This window comes from Mandrillus leucophaeus, unplaced genomic scaffold, assembly GCF_000951045.1.
Source record: "Mandrillus leucophaeus isolate KB7577 unplaced genomic scaffold, Mleu.le_1.0 Scaffold197, whole genome shotgun sequence".
Classification (NCBI taxonomy): domain Eukaryota; kingdom Metazoa; phylum Chordata; class Mammalia; order Primates; family Cercopithecidae; genus Mandrillus; species Mandrillus leucophaeus.
This window is the reverse complement of record NW_012101998.1, coordinates 1,133,619-1,142,645: the sequence shown is the minus strand read 5'-3', so window position 1 is coordinate 1,142,645 and position 9,027 is coordinate 1,133,619.

The window sequence follows — 9,027 nt, the reverse complement described above, 5'->3', positions numbered from 1 at the left end:
GAGTGCAGTGGCGCGATCTTGGCTCACTGCAACCTCAACCTCCTGGGTTCAAGCGATTCTCCTGCCTCAGCCTCCCAAGTAGCTGGGACTACAGGCACTCTCTAAATCAGAGTGCAAAAGGACCACATCTCTGGGCTGGGCAAGTCCTCATGGCAAAACACATTTGTGTTTGGAACCCCTACACTTTCTAGAACCCAACTCTCCTATCTCTTCTTCCCTCCTTCCATTCCAGGCATCCTGAGGCTGGCTCGGGTTTCCTGAGGGGTCTTGAAATGCAGCTCCCTGGGGTGCTCTTCCTGCCTGCAAGCTTTAGAGTGGCCCTTCAAGACTTGTCTCTAAAGTCACCTCCTCTGTGTAGCTTCTGTGTCTCTTCCCAACTTTTGGAAATTTCCTCTTCTGGCTCCCACAGTCTCATTTCATGCTATTCACTCTTCATGCTTTATTTTTTTTTCTGTTCTGCCTCCAGATTATGAGCTCTTTGAAGGTAGTCACTGGCTAGAGGCATCTGGGCATGGAAACATTTTGTTGAATGAGTGACTCTTGGTTCTTGCTGTTCATTGGTTATTAGTGTTGCCTGTATCCTGTGCCAGGCACTTTGCTGAGTACTTTATGTGCATGTTCTCATTTCAGCCTCATAACAAATCTATACATGTCCTAGTATTACTCCCCACTTAAAACCAAGAAACTTGAGTCCTAGAGAAATTAAGTGATTGGCCTCAAGTCAAACAGCAAGTGGCTGGGACATGACTCTGACCAGATTAATCTGTCTTCCCTCCAGAGTTGTTTTAATGTTGGGAAAAAATCTGAAATGGTTTTAAGCAGACTACGAGATTGTGAGGTTATGTGTCTGAGTTTATTCACTGTGTGACTTTGAACCCGAGCCTCCATTTCTTCTATATATAAAATGGGGATAGTAATTCTGCACCATGAAGCTTTTATATGGAATAAATAAGCTAAAGTAAGTAGATCCTTAACAAATCCCTGCTTAGGGCTGGGACTAGGGTACAGTCAGGCAGACATCACCTCCAACAATTAAGAGGCACATATTCTCAGGAGCTGACCTTGCACCCCTACCACTCTGAGCAGGAGCACTTCCTTAAGTGACCTCCCTCACTTGGTCCTGGAGCTGCTCCTGCCATTAGTAGGTGAGGAAAATCATTCTTTACCCTGTCTTCCTTACTTCTCCCTAATTAAGCTGAGTTGTCTTAGGCACGAGGGTGAACTTGTTCTTTCTGTATGAGTAGTTATTTCCACGAATCACCTTTCTTTCCTTGTAGTGACACACATGCCAGCATTATTATTGTTTCAATCATGAAACCACCCTCCCATGCCAGAACTCTCTGCATGCAGTTTCCACACAGTAGGCGGCTTTTACTGGGGTTCTAGTCATCTAGTTTTCCACAGTAACCCAAAGGGAGCCCCCGTGTAAATGCAGCTTCAAGCAGAGTCTCCAGGAGAGACATGTGCTCTCCTACTTCTGGAACATTTGTCATTTTCTCCAGACACAGCACTGGGATTGTTGCCAAGGTTTTGGCAGGACTCTGTGCTGGACTGTAGACATTATACCTGTGCCCTCCACCCTGTGCTAAGCACCCTCATCCCTGACCAAGGCCTTGACTGTTTTCTAATTGTTGGATGGCAAGTAACTCTGCAGCCCCTTCTGAACTGTCAGTCAGCCCCAGACTGCTATAAAATTGCTTAATGACATTTGGGTTCTTTGGGAGTTGTTGAAGTGTGGAGCTGTAATGAAGCAGCCACTGGTTGCCTAGTGAAGGAGAAGGTCAAGAAGGGGGTCAACCATGGAGGCCAAGGACTTGGCTCCCAGACTAGGGGAGGTGGCTCAGAGCTCCGCCTCCAGGTTCAAGCGATTCTCCTGCCTCAGCCTCCTAAGTAGCTGGGATTACAGGGATGCACCATCACGCTCAGCTAATTTTTGTATTTTTAGTAGAGACAGGATCTCACCATGTTGGTCAGGCTGGTCTCGAACTCCTGACCTCAGATAATCTGCCTGCCTCGGCCGCCCAAAGTGCTAGGATTATAGACTTGAGCCACCATGCCTGGCCTGGCTCCCATATTGGACACTGGGTTGCAGAGTTCTAGATTCCATATGTCTCCTCAGGTAGAATCTCCACAGTGCAGCCTCTGGCTAGAGGATGTAAAAGATCCAGACAGACCTGGCTTGCTGGCTGCTGTGTAACAGCATGTTCATTTGAGTGAGTAGCTTAAGCATGCCAGACCTCGGTCTTTCTCATCTGTAAATAGAGTAGTACAGCTATCTCAGAGATGTGTTACAAGAAATCAGCAAATTGCTGAAGCCAAAGTTACAGATGCATATTCAGTGACTGTCAATTACTATTCTCATTAGTAGCAGTAGTACTCTTAACAAAAGTCAATTGCAAATCTCAGAGACCATAGGTCTATATTGTGAGTGATGACCTGCAGATGTTGTAGAAGAGTTGGGAGTGGTGTTTGGGATCATCCCGTCCTAGCTATTCACTAAACTAGGAAGCTGAGGCCAGAAAGCAGGACAGAGCAGACTTCCCACACCTAGCCTCTTGCTACCCAACAGTCCTCCACCTCAAGGACACATCTAGGCCTCAGCCATCACTGCAATATAGTTTCCAGCGCAATGAAAATGCTACATATTCTCTCTCCTTAAAAATATATAATAGTAAATAATATGTCTTATAAAATTTATTTAAAACAGTCATTATCTCCTATAGGATCCTTGTCCTACATACCATACACATCACACACATATTCGGCACAGTCTGAGGAGGTGGGTGTTCAGCTGTATCAAAAACAAAAGTTGTAAGAAAGAATAATAGTGTGAAATCAGTGCAGGACTATTTATGATTAATATCAGGAAGCTCTTGTTAAGAATGCCATGTATTCTTAGACTAAAATACCCTCTGCAGGGACACGGGGAAACCGCATGACTTGAGACACTTTTGCTGGGATGAGGCATGGCTAAGCACAAGAGAGGAACAAAGCACCTACCTCCTTAGGGGACCATCAGAGACAAAGCTTGAGTCCCGGGCTCCTTTCTGAGTCAGGAGTGCATAGAGTGGTTGTTTGAGAACTGAGTGTGCCTCTGTGTACAGTCGTGGGACCCCAATGTCCAGCCTGCCCAGCAGAACAACAGGCTTAGAGACCAGGAGAGGCAATGACAGGTGATCTGTCAAAACCGCCCAGCACGGCAGCAGGACGCTAGTGCAGTTACTGGGCTGCATATCAGGGAAATGTGGTGGACTGAATGTCTCTGGATTTCTGTAAGGCATGTGACAAGGTGACATGAGGAAGCTTTTTGATCAGTTTAAAGACCATAGGTTAAGATCTTCACGGGTTCCTCATAAAACCCTTGGTAGTTTGTCAAGCAATCTTTCACAAAGGGGAAAGGGGCTATACAGCCTCTTCACTTGAATATGAAGCTGGATTTTGGTATTTTAGAAGCACTAGGACATACAAAGGCTTCCTGTCAAACTCACTAATTAGATGGATCTGGAAGCCATTACGGATATATTGGATATTTAAAAATATCATCTCAAAAGATTAACATAAATGAGAATTATGGATGTGGTAAGCCAGGATGAACTTTAGTGCAGAAACTGTAAGATATACCCTGAGATTGAACAGCAGTAATAGCAGCTGTCTGGCACTCGTTAGGAATTAAATGTTTGCTGGCTGGATTCAGGGATGGGATTACTTAGTAGAACATATGAAAATGAATAAAAATTGAACCTAAACTCAGAGTGCATGAGAAGTGTGAAGATTCTGGCACATCGACTGCTATGACCTCCGCCTGTGTGTCTGAAGGCCAGCGGTTAGACTCCCGCAGGTGACATCTCGTCTTGTGCAGTGGGCAGATCCTACCTGCAGGCACAGGTGTACTCCTGGGCACCACAGTGGAGAAGGGGCTCTGTAGATGGTTTGTGTCCTAACGTGAGTCATCTGAATGATGACGCTACATCACACCACGACAATTGGAGGGCTCGGGGAGGTTTGGGCAGAGCAGAAGAACTGGGGTTAGGTGGTGCTAATGCTGTGTTGAAATGCTTTAAGTGTTGTCATGAGAAGCTAAGCTCTTTGCAGGGGAGACCTGGAGGGCAGAGGTAGGACAAATGGAGTGAGCGACAAAGGGCTCCACATAAGGAAGCTGTTTCTAATGGCAGCGTTGACAGCAATGCAGTGGACCACTTGAGAGCTCCCCATTTATGCAGGTGTGCAGGCAGAGGCTGAATCGCTGCTTTCTGCGATGGCACAAGGCGATACCACGTAGGAGTGCAGTCAGCAGGGCGCTTGCTCCCGGTCCTGTCGTGGAGCCTGGAGGCAGCCACTCGCCGGCAGTGGCCGGTCCAGCAGAGGGCGCGCTCCGAGCCGCGCGGGCGGCTGGTGATGCCGGCAGCGGAAGCGCTGACTGGGCTGGAAGCGCAGGGCGCGCAAGGGCAGAGACGTGCTCACCCGGCCACCGCACCCGCGCAGACTCAGCAGGTGGCCGCGGCGGAGCTGAGCGAAGGACATGGCGGTGCCCACGGATGTCGGGGCCGCGCCGGAGCGCACTGGACCACCCAGCCCCGCGCGCCCTCCCCTTCTCCATGCAGCCCTCCAGGAGCGCGCCGCACCACCGCCCCGGGTTTTCACCTTCCCCTCCGCCTCTGGGGCTTTCCCTTGCACCTTTCTGGCGGGCCGCTCCTGGCCCGCCTGCCTCTCCCAAGCTGGGCCTGCGCACACCCGCTCATCCGCCACTCAGGATGGAGTGATGAGCACACAGGCAGGGGCCCGAGGGCCTTTCTCACCCTGCCCTGGGGAATCCGCCCTCAGGAATGCGCCGCGCGGGGCTCGGTGCGCATCTGTTGGTGTGTGATGAAGGGAAGCCCAACCTGCCCTGGATACGAAAAACATATATTTTAGTGCCAAATCTCTCTGGTTTCCTGAGTGACTTTTCACCTTCACACATCATGGAGCAAATATTGCTCTACAGGGTTTTGTGGAGTGCGGGATGGCGCTGTTAGACTCAAATGCCTACTTCCCGTGGGGTTAGCAAATTCAGTAATCTTAGGCGACCTCCCCACAGTAGAAAAAGGTTAAAAAGTGGAAAAAAGAAAAAGACCACCACACTTCCAGGGCCAAACCTCCGGTCTCTCAGTCACACCAGGCAGCCAATCTTTCACAGAGGTGCCGGGGACATTGCTTGGACACACTTCAGCTTTATGAAACAGGGACATTCCCCTCTATCCTCCTGCTAAAGTCCGCCCTGTTCTTCAGCCCCCTCACTTCTGCCACCGCCATATCCCCGCTAGGCAGCTCCCGCTGACAAGCCAGCCTGGGGCCACCCGGCTTCGGAAGCGCGTGGGCTCTCCAGGCTTCCAGCTGCGGACTGCCCACGACAGGGAGGGAGTGTTCCGCACCAGGCAGGGTGAGTCCACAGTGGCTCCACCTGGGGCCAGAGACCGAATGGGAGGGTGGAGTGCTTACCGTGGGCACCTTCTCCTGGTCAGGGGGCGGGGAGCCGGCTGATGCTGCCTCCGCGTCCCCAGCCACCTTTTGGCTTTCTGAGATGGTTAATTTTAGATGTCAACGTGACTGGGGTGAGAATGCCCAGATGGCTCGTAAAACATTATTTGTGAGTGTGACTGTAAGGGCGTTTCTGGAAGAGATAAGCATTTGAATCAGTGGACTGAGTAAGAAGGTCCACCCTCACCAATGTAGGTGGCACTGGTCAACCTGTTGGGGGCCCAGAGAGAACAAAGGAAAGGTGAATTCTCTCTCTCTTCTGGGTCTGGGACATCCACCTTCTCCTGCCCTCAGACATCAGAGCTCCTGGTTCTCAGGCCTTTGGATTCTGGGACTTACACCAGTCCCCTTCCTCCCTGGTTTTTAGGCCTTTGGACTGGGCCTGGACCTGCTTCCAGCTTGCAGATGGCGTGGCCTGGAATTTCTCAGCATCCGTAATTTAGTGAGACAATTCTCACAGCAGATCTCCTCATCCACCTATATCTGTGTATCCTATTGCTTCTGTGGGTAAACCTGGCTCTCTCTCTCTCTTTCCTCCCACCCGCCACCTCCTTCCCTCCCTCTCCCTCTTTAATATAAAACCATGTGGATTACTCTTCCAAAGGCACTCTGATTCTTTGGGCCACATGATCTTTTCAGTGGATAAACTGTCTGTTTATGATTGAAAGAGGCCACAATTCACAGGACTTTACTTGTTACAAACTCACTTTATTTCATTGTTCTAGGCAGCCAGCAACCCCAGATGAGCAGCAACACAACTCTTGTCTGTACCTGGCTGAGCAGCACCGCTGCACATGCTTTGCCATTCCACTTCCCAATGGCAGAGCCATGTAAACTGGAGCCTGGACCAGGGAAGGGGAGATGCAGTCAGTGAGAGGGATCCAGGGCAGCCCTCCAAAGCCAGCTGCCTGCCAGCAGGGTGGGGACACGCATCAAAATCTAAACCGCCCGCACGGCTTCCATCAAAATAAGCAATCCCTGATTGTAACACTTGATTCTTGGAGGGAAAAAGAGCAAACAAATCACCCAGCTGCAAAACTATACTTTTAAACAAATTGTCAAGTAAACAGTTTGGAAGATTTCTGCCAACCATTCACTGGAAAATGAGAAGAGCGCTGATGGGCCCCAGATTTTTTTTTAATAGCAGAGTGCTCTTGTATTTGTTTGTGCTGTGAAAACTCAGTCAAGCTAGGTAGGTTTACAGAGAAGGCTGCCACTCTGCTTCCCTGTCCCGGGTTGACACCTTTACTCTCTTTTCCTGTTTCCAGGTTTTATCTAATTACCATATTTCCAGCTGGTTGATTGAAACTATTATTAACATTAAAGTGACAGCAACCAAATATCAGCCAGGATGCTAAGCTTAACCCGGCCAGTTGCTTAGAAGTCCAAAATGTTAGCGTGGGAATTAGCTTGTGATAATGAAAAACACAAAGTTGATATGTAACCAAAGCATCAATTGTTAATGAGCTCTGAGATGTCCCATGCTCCCATGGAAAGGATTGGCATATTCCCCTTTTCTGCAGTGGCCAAGTGCAAGCCAGAAGGTTGCTCGCTGTGCAAGGACTTAGGTCCAGGAGAGCTACTCACCTTGAGGATGCACTGCCCACTGGATGGGCTGCGCATGTTGTTCTGGTTCAGAGGCAGATAAGAGGACAGTGGGAAAGGCTGAAAGGACAGCAGAGGTAGAAACAGAATTCTGTTAACACCTATCCATGAGGGTTCAGGGGCTAAAGGCCTTTGTGACCACTACCTAGGGTGGCAATATCTAGCAAGCAGTGCTTTCTTTTTAATATTGTTTTTGCCGTTGCAAGAGATAGACCCTGGTTGCTTTTTGACTAAACTATTTCAAAAGGTGTAGAAATCTTGGGGCCTTGCTGGGCCTGGAGGGACTGCCCCTCCCAGGCTGGCCAATCCCTAGAGATGGTAAATGACATCAGCAAGCATAGCTTTCCTATGCAAACCAACCACTCCGGAGCCCTCCCAATCACCTCCTCCACTGGGCTCTCACCCTCTGGGCCACGGCCACCTGCCCTAATCACCCCAGGGCCTGGCACCAGGCAACTCATGACACCCCTGTGTCCAGAGTCCACTAAAAGTATTCAAAGTAGTCCATTCTAAGTCTACTTACACTGCCTTGCTGGTTCCTTCTCACAAAAAACACATTAAAGGCTCTTGCCACAGTTCCCCCCACACTTCTAAACAACTCTAGAGCTTCCCCATGTAGTCCCCCATGGCACAGCGTGGCTTCCATGTTAAGGCATGCATCTCCTCTCCAGATCTGTGCATAACAGACTATCTGTTCAACAGCAGTTCCTTCCTTATCTGTTGGTCTTGCCACACCCAAATGAATAAAACCTATGTTTTAAAGCAACCATGTCCCTGGGAGTCAGGAATGGCAAGCATGTTATTTATTATTTCTGTAGGGATTTCTCTTTAAAATGTTCTTTATGAAAAGACAGCAGCTATCTCTATGCTAGAAATACAGAAAATGGATCTTGTGTCATTTTTTAAATTAAGTAATAGACATTCATAGTAACAAATCAAATACAGTATTACAAAGGGTTTATAAGACAAAAGAGCAGTCTCTCACCAGATGCCGCCCCAGCCCAGAACCACAATACAGAGATTTTTGAGTCTTTCTGTTAGTAATTGTCCTGAGGCCTACCCCACAGTTCTAAATGAAATGCTTTATCTCTATTGACCTATTTATCCACAGCGCGTCAAGCATATAGAAGATTTGCTTCCCTGAAAACCAAACCTTTCCCGCCTCTGTTCTTTGAAATGTTTGAGAATTAGATTATTTCTAGCATTTCTCTTGATAATATTGTACCTTTAAATAATACACTTATCCTTTTCTTTCTATTTCCATTTACTCTTGATATAGATTGGATATTGGTCCCCTCCAAATCTCATGTTGAGATGTGACCCCCAGTGTTCGAGGTGGGCCTCTGGGAGGTGTTTGGCTCATGAAGGTGAATCCCTCATGAATGGTTTGGTGCCCTCCTGTGGGCACTCTTCTAGTTCCCACTCGGTTAGTTACTATGAGACCTGATTGTTAAAAACAGCTTAGCACCTCCTCCCCTCCCTTTCTTCCTCGCTGTGTGACACACCTTCTCCACCTTCACTTTCTGCCATGATTGTAAGCTTCCTGAGGCCCTCATCAGAAGCAGGTGCTAGCACCACACTTCCTGTACAGCCTGTAGAATGTTGAGCCAAATAAGCCTCACTTCATAAATTTCCAGCCTTAGGCATTCCTTTATAGCAACACAAACGGACTAAGACAACTTTCGACAGACTCTCGACACTTCGCTTTGTAAAAGAGGTTATTAGTTTCTTAGCATTGTCTTCTACTTTTCTTCTCCCTTGCCCCACTCTCCAATTCTTCTCAGCATCCCAACTTCTGTGGGCTGGTCTTTTACTAGTGCCAAACATTATGACTCAGCTCATACCCTGCTGCAAGTTCCAAGACCAGCATCAGTGTGTGCTATTGCCAGGCCAGGAGATCTTGAGAAG